This window comes from Phacochoerus africanus, chromosome 3 (genome assembly GCF_016906955.1).
Source record: "Phacochoerus africanus isolate WHEZ1 chromosome 3, ROS_Pafr_v1, whole genome shotgun sequence".
NCBI lineage: Eukaryota > Metazoa > Chordata > Mammalia > Artiodactyla > Suidae > Phacochoerus > Phacochoerus africanus.
Window position 1 is genome coordinate 179,252,212 of NC_062546.1, and position 16,258 is coordinate 179,268,469.

The 16,258-nt window shown below is 35.6% G+C and overlaps 1 long non-coding RNA gene across 1 annotated transcript; it reads right to left on the minus strand.

Annotated features, from left to right (window-relative positions):
- Nucleotides 1-774: 774 nt before the first annotated feature.
- LOC125122266 (uncharacterized) lies at nt 775-14,560 on the minus strand. The gene is made up of 3 exons (XR_007133747.1): nt 14,333-14,560; nt 1,418-1,477; nt 775-981 (listed from the first exon to the last, which is right to left on the minus strand). It is a non-coding gene; the product is annotated as an uncharacterized LOC125122266 (long non-coding RNA).
- Between the last annotated feature and the right edge of the window lie 1,698 nt (nt 14,561-16,258).

Here is a 16,258-nt window from a genome sequence, read left to right on the forward strand (position 1 = left end):
AACACAGGAAACTAGGAACTAAAGGGATGGAGATGGGAAAGAGTGTATAAAAATACAAAACAGGACAGAAGCCAGAAAAGTAAGATTTATAAGAGTTCAATTCATGCACTATATTGTATGAAATGAAATGGGAAAACTGTGAATGAGGCTGTAAATGCATGTCAGGATTTGGAGGAATTTTATTACCCGCTAGAGTTATACTCGTCTATATTTTGACATTACTAGGTCCTCTTCAGAGTAATACACACTTTAAATTTTTCCCCAACCACATCAAGGCAGTATTCTGAACAATAGCTGCTACTATTTCAGGAGTTATAGTTTTTACTTTTATTTTTATTTTAGTGAGGTCAGCAGTTTCTACAGAGTAACCTGGAGCTATTTTTAAAGATCTATCTTCAACAGTGTATTTTTTAAGCACAGATTGAAGGAGGGGAAAAAAAATGAGGCCACATTTGAATATAAAACAGAGCGATATCATAGATAGTAAAGAAAAGAAATATTGTTTGTGTTTTCTTTTTTTGATTGAAGAAATGATAAATACTTTTGGAGTAAGGACTTTTTCTCTTTTCTTTCTTTTTTTTTTTCTTTTTATGGCAGCACCTGTGGCATACGGAAGTTCCCAGGCTAGAGGTCGAATTGGAGCCACAGCAATAGCAACAAAGGATCTGAGCCATGTCTGCAACCTGCACCACGGCTCATGGCAACACTAGATCCTTAACCCACTGAGCAAGGTCAGGGATTGAACCTGCGTCCTCATGGATACTAGTCGGATTCATTTCCACTGCACCACAAAGGGAACTCCCAGGCCAGGCCTTATCTTCTAAATATAGAATGTATGCCTTTTTATATGTTGTCATGCTGCAGAATCTTTGAGTCTGAGTATGGAGTGGATAGTTCCTTTTGTCCCTCATTTCTCACCCAAGCAGGAATCAGCTCATCATAATTGCTTGCAGAAGTACTGGCAGCTTGTGTTTCAAATGCCTGCAGAGATAAGGACCTCATGATTTCACAAGATCACTCTATATTGAGGAGTCTAGAGAGCTAGAAAGTTCTATCTGACATTGATCCAAAATCTGGTTACTCATGGCTGATGTGCATCTTTCCTAGTTGTGTTCATGGAACTACGTAGAATAATTCATCTTTTACCCTCAAGTCCTCCAAGTGTAAAGGCAGTGCCACTGTACAGGAGGAAGAGGCTGAATGAAAATTCCAGAGACCCTTTGAAATACATAAACTAGAAAAATATTCTGAAACCATCTTAACCAAATTCAGTCTTTTTTAAAAAGCACATGTTAAATTTCAATCATATTTGCTATGTAAGTAAAAGCTGACATTCATTTACAGTATATCATTTAAATGGCAGTGCTTTTTTTTTTTCCATCATATGCTTTCCTTAAATTACACGCTGTTCCCTTACATAGCTCCTCAGTCTGGTGCAAGGCAGTCTTGCTTCACAGGTAACGTCACTGGAGGAATGCTGGTAGAGAGAGAAAAGAACAGGAAATAATAGGCTTAGCACTATATTTTATTGAATCTAGGTTGCCATTAGTTATAAGATACACTTTTATTTTATGATCACTAAGGATAGATGAATTATGGTATTTATTGATTTAAGATATTAGGAAGGCAAATGGAAGCTGAACCAGACCATTTCCCATTCTGTTGTGAGGATGAGTACGGCTAAGGACACAAGCAGGAACACATGAGGCAACAATTCCTCTCTATATTTATGTTACTTATGCCAAATTCCCAAAGCAAGTACTGAGAGTAACTAGAGATGTGTCATGAGGGGCAATATAAATATGTTTTGTATTTTAAAGAATACCATCATTTGAAAGTAGCTAACAGCCTAATGAGGCCTCCGTGGATGACAGCATGTTATATTGAGACTTTATGCATCCTGGCACAATAAACACCAGGTGTAGATGTCATTTATTAAAACTTATCAATTGCATGCCACTTTGTGTGAAAGCTGTTTCTTCTTATTTTTAGACCTTCTAGAAAGCAGTAATGGCAGGATGAAGAATAGATGGAAGACTTTGGGGTGGGGTCCGGGAGTCTGGAGACAGAGAGAAATGGTACAAAATAGGTGGGAAAAGAATGTCCATTACCTGCTTCATTACATGCTAGATGATGTCTTCCTTAATATGTTTAATTTAGCAAGTTAAAAGAACAAGTAAACAATACCATATACAAGAGGATATAATAAGAGCTAGAATAAAGAAGAATGTGTAAGTGGAAGAATTTTCTACTGATAGTAGCAGAGACTGATATTTTTATATGTTATGCTGCTATGGATCTTGGATAGATACAACCAACAAGAAATATTAGCACATTTAAAAAAATTAGACCTGTGTCAGTTTAGCATCTATCCCACTGCCAAATCGATGCTAGTGTTCAGAAGAGGGAATTTCCCTGTAGAAAATTCCTTAGAGAAAATAAAATATAGACTGAATTTATATTGTAAAAAACCCACTAAATTAAAGCTGAACGACCTGCATGCTACAATGATTTAGTGACCCTTTGCTGTATTGTGTAAACCAGGTCCCCTGAAAACTTCCTTGGTTCTTTAGAAGATAATATTTTACTAAATTTGTTTATTAGCTGCAAAATAGCTCAAGGGTCTAACTATCATCTGGCAGTTGGGAATCATGACATAATGGCAAGATAAGGAATAGGCTGAGAAATCTGGGGGTGTGTGGAGGAAGTTGGAGACAGAAAGAAGTGGTGCAAAAAAAGGGAAAATGGAGACATAATTTCCATTACCTGCTTCATTACATGCTAGTTGATGTCTTCCCTAATAAGTTGAGTGAATTAAAATGGCCTTGTTCACCTATCTTTACCAAATCACTTATTTCTCTTTTATTGATCTGGATCAGAACAACCTACAGATGATATTAAAGGACAACCTGCCATATAAGGGAAAAATCATAATCTTGGGCAGAATCACAAGTTTACTTTCCATTACTACTGAGAATAAGTGCCCACTCATACCCTCTTTTTACCTTTCTCTCCTTTGTATTTTGTGTTAAGAAAATCTGGTTTGCCCCTTCTTTTAACTTGAAACATAGCGGGAAGGAGACAAAACCAATCCTATTCTCTTGTCTCTTAGCTACTGATGAGGAACTCTGCAGATTATCAAGACTGTAATATGAATTATTGGCAGAGCGTGTAATCTGTAGTTAGTATTACCTTGACACTGAAGCCTATATGTGAAGTATGATGCTTTTCTTTCCCCTAGATCTCAAGTGGACCGGAGTACTGTTATTCAGTTTTCATTGCTTTATTAGCTGAATAAGAAAATAATTTTACTGAATTTTGACTACACATATGGCAAGAATCATTTTTCTGGATCACTGGGAGTGAATTGTAACATAAAAAGCAGGAAAAGGCTGCAGCAGCAATAGAACATTCTCCTGCTAGAATGTAACCCCATCTGGTTCCAATTATTTTTCCCATACGTGTATCTTTTACATCTTTAAAGCCTCTCTTCTCTAAAGGATCCTTTGCCCCTGAATTCGAGACAGCCTTTTAGTTCGACTTGGTTGAAAAAGTGTGGTGGAAGTGATGGTATTCCACTTCTGAACGGAGACCTCAAACGGTTTTCTCAACTCTCATTTTCTCTCAGACAGCTACCTCATCCAAGAAAATGAACTCCAGTTCACCTAATGGGATATGAGAAACCATGTAGAGCAGAACCCAGACTGCTGAGATCATCATAGGCTCTATGGCTCTGACCCAACCCACCAGTTGATCTAAAAGTATCATAAACCTGGCTGGTCAGGATCAGCTGAGTCCAGTCTAAATCAGCGAGACCTCCCAGCTGATCCATTGACCCATGAGCTGCAATAAATGTTTACTGCTCTATGCCACTGAAGTTTTTTTGGGTCTTTATCATGTAGGATTATTGGGGAAGAGATAATTTAGAAACACCCCTATAAAAAGTTAAGACTTTTCTTCGTTTCTCAACTCCAGTTCACCAATGGGTACTGACAAGTAGCAGTAGGTTGAGACATCTACTTCTTTCCTTGAAACTAGTTCAAATTTATCGAGGTTCCTGAGGGAAATGTGCTGTTACTTACATTCCCCTCCCCCCCCTTTTTTTGTACTTAGTGGTCCAACTTTTTTCCTTCCACTTTACCAGAGGGGAAAATTGTTAAAAAATCAAGTCTGTGTTTGGAATTCTGAGCTTTTTCTTTACTTATTTTCCTACTATGGTCCTAGGGCACAGATACTCTCTAATTATAGTCTACTGTCAACCGCTCTAAGATCCTGGACTTGCTCCTTTCACATGAAGGAATAAATGAATGAAAAAGTGCAAAGCATTGTGGAAGGAGTTGAATTTTAATAGACCCCAATGACTTACATTGTTTTTTCTAAAGTTGTAGTCTTGCGTCACTTGTAACAGAATCATCTCAGAGAAATGACTAAAATATATCTCCCTGGGTCCTACCCAGACTTACTACATCAAGAACAGAGTCTGAGCAGAAATGAATACAATTACATCGCCCCACAATTTTTATTTTTTGTTCGGTGTTGTTTTCCACAGCTGAAATTACAAAATAAAGTCAGATTAGCAGTCAGCTCCTTTATTTTATTCAAACGGAATTTTGGCTTGTAGTCAGGGATCCATCAAGAAAAGGGAAACCACTCCAATGTATACTGATTACACAGATTTATATCTGGATGTAAAATTAGAAAAACATAAAGGATTGCCCAACTACTATGTGCTAAAAGGAACAAAGGTTAAAGAAGATGTCACCAGCGCTTAAACAACTAGTTCTTAAAAAGGTAAACTGAATTGTGCTTCAAACGTTACCTCTGACACCAGCCCCCATGCCTGACCATAACTGTCCCTGGAGATTAATGGTCTATACTTGCCTTTCACTTTCCAGATTTCTTGCGTATGTCTCTCATTAGCTGACTCAAATTAAAACCTGATGGAGAAGAAATTCTGTTAAATGTGGTTCCCAGCTTCTCCTCTGTGACGCAGACACATCATAGATGGGGTTGGTGATGGGGCCAAATTGACCACAGAGAATCCAGTACATATCCAATCCCTGAGGTAATAACACTAAACCTGAAGTCCAAAGTTTTAAGGAAAAAATTATCCACCTTTTGGTAGAAGCCAGAGTATAAGCAGCATCTAAATATTATTTACACAGGAGTTTTGAGAATTAAACCAGGTAAAAATATGAGGTGACATTCTTCTCATACTCAACAGATAGCAACAATTTGGTTTTCACCAAGGGGCTGGGCCAGTTTCTGTCTTTCATTATATGTTAATATTTTCCCTTGAAACTTCAGTAAGCTTTATATCTTTTTTTTCCTGATTGTGCAATTTGTTAGACAATTTCTTCCTGAGTTTCATGAGACAACATGTAGCAACACTTGACTTTCTCTTACCAATATCATGAGAAATTTTTTAAAATAAATTTTATTGAAGTATAGTTGATTAATGTGTTCATTTCTTATGTATGACAAAGCAATATATATATTTATTCTTTCTTATATTGTTTTACATTATGGCTTATCACAGGATATTGACTATAGTTCCTTGTGCTATACAGTAGGATCTTGTTATCTATCTCTCTTATATGTAATAGTTTGCACAAGCTAACCCCAAACTCCCATTCCTTGCCTCCCTACTCTACCCTCCCCTTTGGCAAGCACAAGTCTGTTCTCTACATCTGAGTCTGTTTTTGTTTCGTAGAGATGTTGATTTGTGTTATATTTTAGATTCCCCATATAAGTGATATCATAGGGTGTTTGTCTTTCTTCGTCTTATTTACTTCACTTAGTATAATAATCTCTAGGTTCAGCTATGTTGCTGCAAATGGCTTTATTTCATACTTTCTTATGGCTGAGTAGTATTCCATTGTATACATGTACCACATTTTCTTTATCCATTTATCTATCAATGGACATTTAGGTTGTTTCCATGTGTTGGCTATTGTAGATAGTGTTGCTATGAATACAGGGGGTGCATGTTCTTTTCAAATTATACTTTTGTCTGGGTATATGTCCAGGAGTGGGATTGCTGTATCATATGGCGGTTCTATTTTTAGTTTTTTGAGAAACCTCTATACTGTTTTCCACAGTGGCTACAAAAATTTACATTCTCATCAACAGTGTAAGAGGGCTCATGGAAAATATTTCTATTATTATGGCTTATTCTTATAGAACTCCTGGCAATAACATTGCTCTTGCATTCATTGAACATCATGGAATTCATATTATTTGTAAAATCCCTCAAAAGTAAGACTAGCTACAACAATGCATGAAAACAATAAAAAACGAGATTGATATGTGTAACTACAAGTAATATTTGGTGGTTCTAGACAAACTGCACAGATTTTTATACTAGAATTTACTTATGAAAGTTGGTCAGTTATGAGCAATGGACAATCTGTATATACATATGAATTTCTGTCTCAAGCAAAATCAGACGTGTTTTGGGGAATGAAAGCAGCTTGCATAGGTCAAGAATTTTTTTTAGGGCCGCACCCACAGCATATGGGGGTTCCCAGGCTAGGTGTCAAATTGGAGCCATAACTGCTGCCTACACAACAGCCACAGCAACATCAGACCTGAGCAGCATCTGTGACCTACACCACAGCTTATGGCAATGCCAGATCCTTAACCCACTGACTGAGGCCAGGGATCAAACCTGTCTCTTCACGGATGCTAGTCAGATTCGTTTCTGCTTATCCATGACAGAAACTTCCGACATGTGCCAAGAATTTTTATTGCATAATTTTATTAAATTCTTACAAACAAGCCAGTAAGGTGAGTACTGTTCCCATTCAGTACTTGTAGTTGAGGGACAGATAGGGTAAATAATTAAAGTTAGACAGTTTGTAAAAGTCACAGCCAGAATTTAAATCTAGAGCTTATGACTCCAACCTGTGCTTTTTCTACATTATCTCTGTGCGTCCATAAGCAGAATTTTCCAAAAATAAAGTCCTCCCTGTTTTTCAGAATGGAGAATACAGTACTAATTTCTGTATGCCCTACATCCCTTCAGCCTCTGTGGCTGATTCTCAAATTGGGAAGGAAGATGTGCTTGATAGACCTTTCCTCTCTGCAGCATATCTTCCTGTTTTTTTTTTTTGTCACCAATGGTAATAAACAAAAGTTGCAGATCAAATTGTATCTTATTTTATCATGGATGACATTTTTTTGCTTCAGTCCTTCGGCACCTATTCCTTCTTCCCAGCAGCACATCAATTTCTTTTCAGAAGATTTCCTCTTTTTTTCTGTGTGTATTCTTAGTGGAAGTTTGAAACTAGGTATTTACCTCCTACCATGGAAGCTCAAGTGGCACAATACTTCTGCTGCCCAGCCTAGTACATCTGATGGTAGGAACATGTGACTCACAATTAGCTAGCCAAATGCTTTCCTCTAGAGGTCTGCATTTTGAGCATGGGATGAAGTCAGAGGAAAAATTTGGAGATGATGTAATTCAACCAAAGACTGTTTCTGCTCTAAAACTTATTTCCGAAATCCTCGTTTCATTGCAGCTTTAGTTTCTATCAGTTTCCAAACAAACTTCTCCCAGATTGTGTGTGTGTGAACTGCTACTATACTTATTCTTTATTATTGAAGTTAGACAGATTCAATTTCTCTGTATTTAAGGAATCCAAATATAATAATCTAATTATTAATTCACCTACCTCAGTTCATTCAAAAAATGTAAAACATGAGTATTACAATAAAAACAAGTGAGAAAACTAGAAAGTGAATCACTTGTATTAGGTGACTGTCATATTTAATGTATAGGATGTCTAATAATCAGGAGTGATTTCAGTTGCAAATAGAAGAAAAAAAATCCCACGTTTGAAAATATTGGAGGAAAATGAAAGAAAAAAAAATAGGAATAAAAAGATAAGATGGAAGGTGAGTACAATTACTACCCAACATTTATGTCATAAATTCACCAAAAGCGTGCCTTTACATTGACTAAGATCTTTCCAGAAGTCTAAGCAAGAAAAAAAAAAGTCATTTGCAAACATCTGAAAATTCCTCTGATAAAAAACTGATCACTTACTCAGAAGGAGACACACTTCATACTGAGTCCAGAGGAAAAAAATCTGGTCTTTTGTGTTCTCATGTGGAAACTGGACAAAGTGCAGTAAGGAGTGTGTGCAAACACACCTCTAGAGGAAACACTAACATGTTCACAGACTGTTTTTTAGAAATGTTGCTCAACATAAGTCACCAGCATCTTGCCAAACTGGAAGTCACTGAGAGTAGTTCTGTGAGGGACAAAAATGATATGACCAGGTGTGCAACTTTCTGTAGGTCTATTGTTTCATCTGGAGAAATCTTACAGTATTCAGATGCATGGGTAGGTGACTTAAGTTCAAGAATTCCTTTCAAACTGTTGTTTTCCTCAAGTATTGCTGAGAAGTGAGTTTAAGGTTACACTTTCTAGATTAACGGCTGGGCAGCTATTCTGTGTTGGCTATGGAGCAGATGGTTAATCTGGCCATCGTTAAACTGAAGGAACTGAAGACAGAAGCATAAATAGAAAGAAACTGTGTGGGGTTTTCTTTGTTTTTTTTTGGGGGGGTGGTTAGTTTGTTTTTTTTTGCTTGGAATAAGGGAGAAGCACGCACTAGGAAAAGACAAAATTGTCCTTAAAGTATTACATAATTTTAAAGGAAGAAATAAAGACAGTACTAAAATTAATGTCTTGGGAAAATGGTGGTGAAAGTATGAAGAGAGCTACGTAGCTTCCTCTTTCAAATAAATACACACTTAGTTTACAACACATTCTCTAACCAAAGCAAGAAAGTTATGAGAAATATCAGAATTAGTTAAAAATGGACAAATATATATTTAAGGCACAGAGAATATTAAGGACATTTAAGAGTTTATGTGGCTCCCCTCCATAAAGAGTGAACTAGAAAAATCTTGATGAAAATAATTTTCTAAAAATATAATTTTTCAAATCTGACCATAGGGAAATATAAACAGAACAGTTACTAAGAAATTGCCATGGACTGAATGTTTGTGTCCCCTCAAAATTCATATGATGAAGCATAAATCCCAAATGTGATGGTATTTGCAGGTGGAGTTTTTACAGGGTAATTAGGTCATGAGAATGGACCTGATAGAGAGAGGCTGGGAAAATGATCTCACTTTCTCTGCTTTCTGTAGTGTGAGAATACAATGAGAAGATAGTCTGCTACCAGGAAATGAGTTCTCCCTCTAATACAACTATGTTGCCACTCTGATCTTGGACTTCTGAGCCCCTAGAATTAAGAGAAATGAATGTTTGTTGTTAAGCCACTCAATTTTTTGTTTACTTTATACAGCAGCACAGACTAAGACAGAAACTGAACAAACTTATCAAAGTAATTGACTTAAATTCAGTCATATCAATAATTGCATAAAAGCTAAATCAATACTTGGTGGTAGGCACAATTATGTAGTCCCAAAGACGTTCATATCATGTCTCTGGAATTTGTGTATATGTTACCTTAGCAAAAGGGATTTTGCAGAAGTGGTTAAGATTATGGTCTTGGTGATGTTAAGGTTATTTTGTATTATCTGAATGGGACCAATAGAATCACATGAAAATTTAAAAATGGAGAACCTTTTTCAGATGGAGTTGGAAAAAAAGATGTGATGATGAAACTAGGGTAAAAGAGATGCTATATTGCTAATTTTAAGAATGGAAAGATAAGAGTTTCCATTGTGGCTCAGCAGGTTAAGCTGTCTGTGAGGATGCAAGTTTGACCCCTGGCCTCACTCAGTGGGTTAAGGATCCAGCATTGCTATAAGCTGTAGGGTAAGTTTCAGATATAGCTCGGATCTGTTGTTGCTGTGGCTGTGGTATAGACCTACAGCTGTAGCTCAGATTCTACCCCTAGCCTGGGAACTTCCATATGACAAAGGTATGGCCATAAAAAGAAAAATATAGTTTTGATTTGCATTTCTCTTATAACCAGCGATGTTGAGCATTTTTTTCATGTGTTTGTTGGCCATCTGTATATCTTCTTTGGCGAAATGTCTATTCAGGTCTTTTGCCCATTTTTCCATTGATTGATTGGCTTTTTTGCTGCTGGGTTGTATAAGTTGTTTATCAAAACTACCATGAGATATCACCTCACACTAGTCAGAATGGCCATCATTAATAAATCCACAAATAACAAGTGCTGGAGGGGCTGTGGAGAAAAGGGAACCCTCCTACACTGTTGGTGGGAATGTAAACTGGTACAGCCACTATGGAGAACAGTTTGGAGATACCTTAGAAATCTATCCATAGAACTTCCATGTGACCCCGCAATCCCACTCTTGGGCATCTATCCGGACAAAACTCTACTTAAAAGAGACACGTGCACCCGCATGTTCATTGCAGCACTATTCACAATAGCCAGGACATGGAAACAACCCAAATGTCCATCAACAGACGATTGGATTCGGAAGAGGTGGTATATATACACAATGGAATACTACTCAGCCATAAAAAAGAATGACATAATGGCATTTGCAGCAACATGGATGGAGCTAGAGAATCTCATACTGAGTGAAATGAGCCAGAAAGACAAAGACAAACACCATATGATATCACTTATAACTGGAATCTAATATCCAGCACAAATGAACATCTCCTCAGAAAAGAAAATCATGGACTTGGAGAAGAGACTTGTGGCTACCTGATGGGAGGGGGAGGGAGTGGGAGGGATCGGGAGTTTGGGCTTATCAGACACAACTTAGAATAGATTTACAAGGAGATCCTTCTGAATAGCATTTAGAACTTTGTCTAGATACTCATGTTGCAACAGAAGAAAGGGTGGGGGAAAAATGTAATTGTAATGTATACATGTAAGGATAACCTGACCCCCTTGCTGTACAGTGGGAAAAAATAATAATAAATAATTTAAAAAAAAGAAAAATATAAATAAGTAAATTGATAAATTGAAAAAAAATGTATGAAGAGACTGGTGTAAGGAATGAAGGTGGATTTTAGAATCTGGAAAAACAAGGACCCAGCTTCTTCCTTGGAGTCTCCTGAAAAGAACAGGATTGCTGACATTTAGATTTTAGTTCAAAGAGAGACCTGTATAGGACTTCTAACCTACAGAACTGTAGAATAGTAAGTTTTTGCTGTTTAAGCCTCTAACTTGGTGGTAGTTTGTTATTGTAGCAGTGGAGTACAAATACATACATCAAGTACAAGGTAGAAATGTTCAGTCTGCATTAAAAACATGTTTAGAATAAAGATTCTTGTATAAATATGACAGTACTGATACGGTAAAATACAGAAAGAGATGTATCATGGGAAAAACAAGCTGGTGTGGTTATATAAATATCAGATAGAGTTTACTTTAATTCAAGGCAATTTCATTTAATTACCAATTATAGAGAGTAGCATTATGTAGTGATAAAAGGGTCAGTTCAAAAGGAAAACATAATCTTAAGTGTGTATATAGCTGATAACATAAAGTATATAGGGCAACATGATAGAACTGAAAAGATAAATGGGCACTCTATAATCATAGTTGGAAATTTTAACATATCTTTCTCAGAAATTAAATGAATAAACAGATAAAACTAGGAGTTCCCTGGTGGCTCAGTGGGTTAAAGATCTGGCACAGGTTCATTCCTTGGCTCAGGAACTCTCACATGCCATAGGCATGACCAACAGAAAAACAAAAACAAAACAAAAGACTAAAACTATTGGGAATATTAGGAAGTTATAGAATATTTGAAAAATATTATTAACTCATTTGACCAAATTCACATTTGCAATTTACAAAGCAACTACAATATGTGGATTGCTTTTAAGTATCTATAAAACATTCACAAAAATTTACAGTATGCTGGATCACAAAACAAATCTCAATAAATTTTAAAGGACTGACATTATATGGAGTATGCACCCCAAATACTAAGAATTAAAGGAGAAATCACAAATAAGATAATTTTAAAAAATACCAATATGTTTGAAAATTAGGCAATACGTGTATAGATTATCTATTTACCAAAGATAAAAATCACAATGGAAATAGAAAATATTTTGAATGAAATGATAAGAGAAACACGCATACACTAATGTTTGTAGGATGCAGCTAAAGCAGTACTTAGAGGAGATTATTTTTTAGCTTTAAATACATACACTAAAAGAAGAAAAACACTTTTCAAAATCAGTTATCTAAGCTTTAATCTCAAGAAACTAAAAAATAACAGCAAAGATATCTAAGTAAATCAAAAGCAGAAATAATAAAGATAAATAAATGAAAAAGAAATGAGACATTTGATAGAGAATATCAATGAAACCTAAATTCTTTCTTTGTAAATAATAAAACCTTATTAGAAGGCATTGAGATAAAAGTGTGAAAAATAGCAATATCAGGAATGATAAACAAAATCTCACCATAGTTCCTATAGACATAAAAGATAAGACTATACCCTGAGTAAATTGTCAATAAATTTGACAGTTTTGAAGTCTGCAAATTCCTTGAAAAATTTACTGTATTAAAATTCATAAAAGAAAATATGTATTTTATATATGATAAATAATGCTAATATATTATATCAGTGCTTCAAAAAATTCCCTTCTCAAAACAAAGTGCTATACCTGGATGAATGAATGCACTGGTGAATTCTAACAAATAAAATATCACTCTATCTTAAACTCAGAATAAAGAGAAAGTTAAAATGTTTCTCAACTCTTGGGAGTTCCCGTCGTGGTGCAGTGGTTAACGAATCCGACTAGGAACCATGAGGTTGCAGGTTCGATCCCTGGCCTTGCTCAGTGGATTAAGGATCTGGCGTTGCTGTGAGCTGTGGTGTTGGTCGCAGACGCGGCTCGGATCCTGCGTTGCTGTGGCTCTGGCGTAGGCTGGCAGCTACAACTCTGATTAGACCCCTAGCCTGGGAACCTCCATATGCAGCGAGAGTGGCCCAAGAAATCACAAAAGGATAAAAATATATATATATATATATATATATATATATATATATATATTTCTCAACACTTTTTTTATGCCCAGATTATTAAAATGAATACCCTGCAAGGATTTTACATGTATTGTAATTACAGAAAAAGAAAATTGCAGGCCCATGCCAAATATGAACATATGCAAAATGTTATCAAAGTACTAGCAATGAGAATTTAGTGGTATATTAAATGCATACATTTTCATGACCAGATAGAATTTATTTCAGAATTATAAGTTTGCTTTAACGTTAGAAAAAAGCATTAACATTATTCATCTCATTGCCTTAGTAAAGGAAAAAAAATCATTGATTTTCTTAGATTTATAGAAAGTATTAATAAAATTTAACACCTTTCATTAAAAAAAAATCTCTCAGCAATAGAAATAGAAGGAAACTTCTTCAGTTTGAAAGAGAGTATTTATAAAAAGCTTTCAGGTAACATCAGACTTAACCCTGAAATATTAAATATTTTTCCCCTAAGGTGAAGGGAAAAATACAAAGATGTACATGATCACCATTTTTGTTTGACATTGATTAGAAGACCTAGCTCATGAAATAATGTAAAAGAAACAAAGAAAAAGAGGAAAGAGATACTAAGACAGAGTCTGGGAGAGAGACAGAGGGAAATCTGAAGTGAAAAGTAAGCATAACTGTCACTATACAAAGAAAACAGGACTGTGAATTTAGAAAAAAAAAGAATCCTCAAACTGCAAGAACTAATAAGTGTATTTAGCAAGTTCACAGGATATATGGTCAGTTATATTTTTTATAAACTAGCAACAGATAAGTGGAAAACAAACATTTTAAAAATAGCATTTATAATTTTATCAAAAACAAAATATCTCAGAATATTATTAATAAACTATATGCAAGACTTTTCTGAAAACCATGACAAAGCATTGTTTAAATATTCAAGGACCTAAATAAATTCCATGTTAAATGGGTTGAAAGTCTCTAAACTACTAGATGTAAATTCTACCTAAATTGATACAGTTGATATATCAACCAAAATCCTAACAGAATTTTTGTAGACATACACAAGCCAATTCCAAGATTCATATAAAAAATTAAAGACACAGCAAGGCCAAGACCAATCCTAAAGCTATGGTAATGGAAATAAGATTCTATCTTAATAATGGTATGTAAATATTTGAAATAAACAGAAGGGAGTCCACACATACACAATCACTTTATAACCAAAAACACTAGCATAGCTTAATAGGAAAATATATATTATAAGTTTTTAATAAGGCAAGAACCTGATAATTTTAGAAGAGCAACAAATTTGTAGTCTTAAAAAAAGTATAGACTATCCCTTCAAATCAACCAAATTCAACCATACTTATAAATCAAATTGCCAAGAATCTGGGCTACTTACAGAGCTATTGCTTCTTTGGCCCAAGTTTAGCTTTCTATTTTCTTTTCTGAGATGCTAGGATTTAGAGTCTCCAAAATACATTGACTAGCCTTTCTTGCTTGTGGCTTTCTTGTAGTTCTGTCAATGAGAGAAAAAGGATACTGGAAAGCTGGATAAAGGGCAGAGGGACTCTATTTCTCTTTCCAAGTCCTGTCAGCTTCCCTCCAACAGTAAAGAACTGCTTTAATCTCCAGCTTCTTTGGACATAAGCAATAGCTGTGTGCTGCCCTCCTCAGAGTTTCCAACCCCAACTCTGTAAGAGCCCTTCCTTTAAGCTCCTGGATTTTGATAACTCCATCTCTTCGTTGTCCTTTCAATCACAGGATTAGGAGCTGCTTTCTGCCACTCATGATATTGACGTATCCCTTTTAGTTTTTTACTCTTTTACTCTGTATCCATTTTACTCTTTCAATCTTCAAACATCTTGTTTAACTAATTCCTTGTATCAAATCATCTCTTTTACAAATACCTGATGTTTTTTTGCTTTTCATAGCCGGGCCTTGGGTGATATAGAGCCCATAACTCACAAGAAATGTTCCTCTTGAGACAACTACATGAAAGTTTAAGATATTCTTTTTGAGAATAAATTATCTAATTGAATTTTTAAAACCCTCAGGCCACCTTACCCTTCTCAGCAACTAACCTTCCCAGTCCAGTAATGAGTACTAATGGATTCCAGGGCAGTTAATGTAAGAATAAAAATAAGCAGAAGTGATTGCTTTCTACAATACCCAAAATATCTTTCCCAGAGGTAGCAATAAACACCAGTTAGGCTAACTACTAATCTGTGATGCTATTATCTAGGATGAAAATGTCAGTGTGGACTCAGATTTTTCACATTGCTGTAATTCCTCACCAAGAGTTTCTATTTATAGGTGAGTTCGGTAACAGTTGTTTCATTTAGAGTATTACAATGATCCTTAGTGCCAACACCAACTTACTTGATCCTTATACAACAGCTGCAGGTTTGATCCTGTCATACCTGTTACCAATCCCAGTATTAAGGTCCCCAGAGGTTGTTGGCTTTGTAATGAACAGGCCAAAGTTAATATATCAAATCTTCAAGCGGAAAAAATGTATTTTGCCAGGAGAAAGTAAAGTTAAAATAATCATGTTCAGATTTACTAGAGAGGAGAGCAACACCTGAAAGAAGCAAAGCATCTTAAGAGAGTTTCTGCCTTATATCTGTCCATATTTGTTTTCTTGATGGTCAGTAGGTAAGGGGCCTAAAATCAGGCATAAAGGAGAAGTGTGTTCTAAATGTCATATATCTTACAGGAAGTAAATACTAAAATCTACTCAAAGATCCCATCAGAATCTTATTATTATAATCATCACATTCTAGTATTGAAATCTTAGTCATTGAAGGAGTCCACTCCAGGGCATCTACCAATCGATAAACTATCCAGTTAAAATGAATAGCAGTAGTGGTAGTAATGAATACTTATTTTGCACCTATAATTCTACATGCTTTAAATGTATAACTTCTTTAAATGTTCATGAGAAACCAAAAGGCATTCCTAATTTCATTAGATAAAATGCCTTGATTTGTTTTTTGAAGATTTTTCTTTCTCTAGGAGAGTTCAGCCTTGAAGGAGCAGTTAATCAAGGGACTCTGTCCTCCCACAACTACATGGTGGGCGCATGGCCCACACTAAGTCAATTGAACTCCTTCTCCTAGGAGAGTGATTCAATTGGAAAAATACTCTGACAAGATTCTCATATTTACCAGACTCGTAGAGACATACTAATTCCAGCCAATTTTGAGCCTCAATCAAGACAAGCTTATAACGAGGCTCTTGTCTTCTAAGCCTCTAGTTCATAGTGATTTGTCTCCTCAGTCAGCATCTCGCTTCATCATCATTTTCACTAAAATTTCTTCCTTCA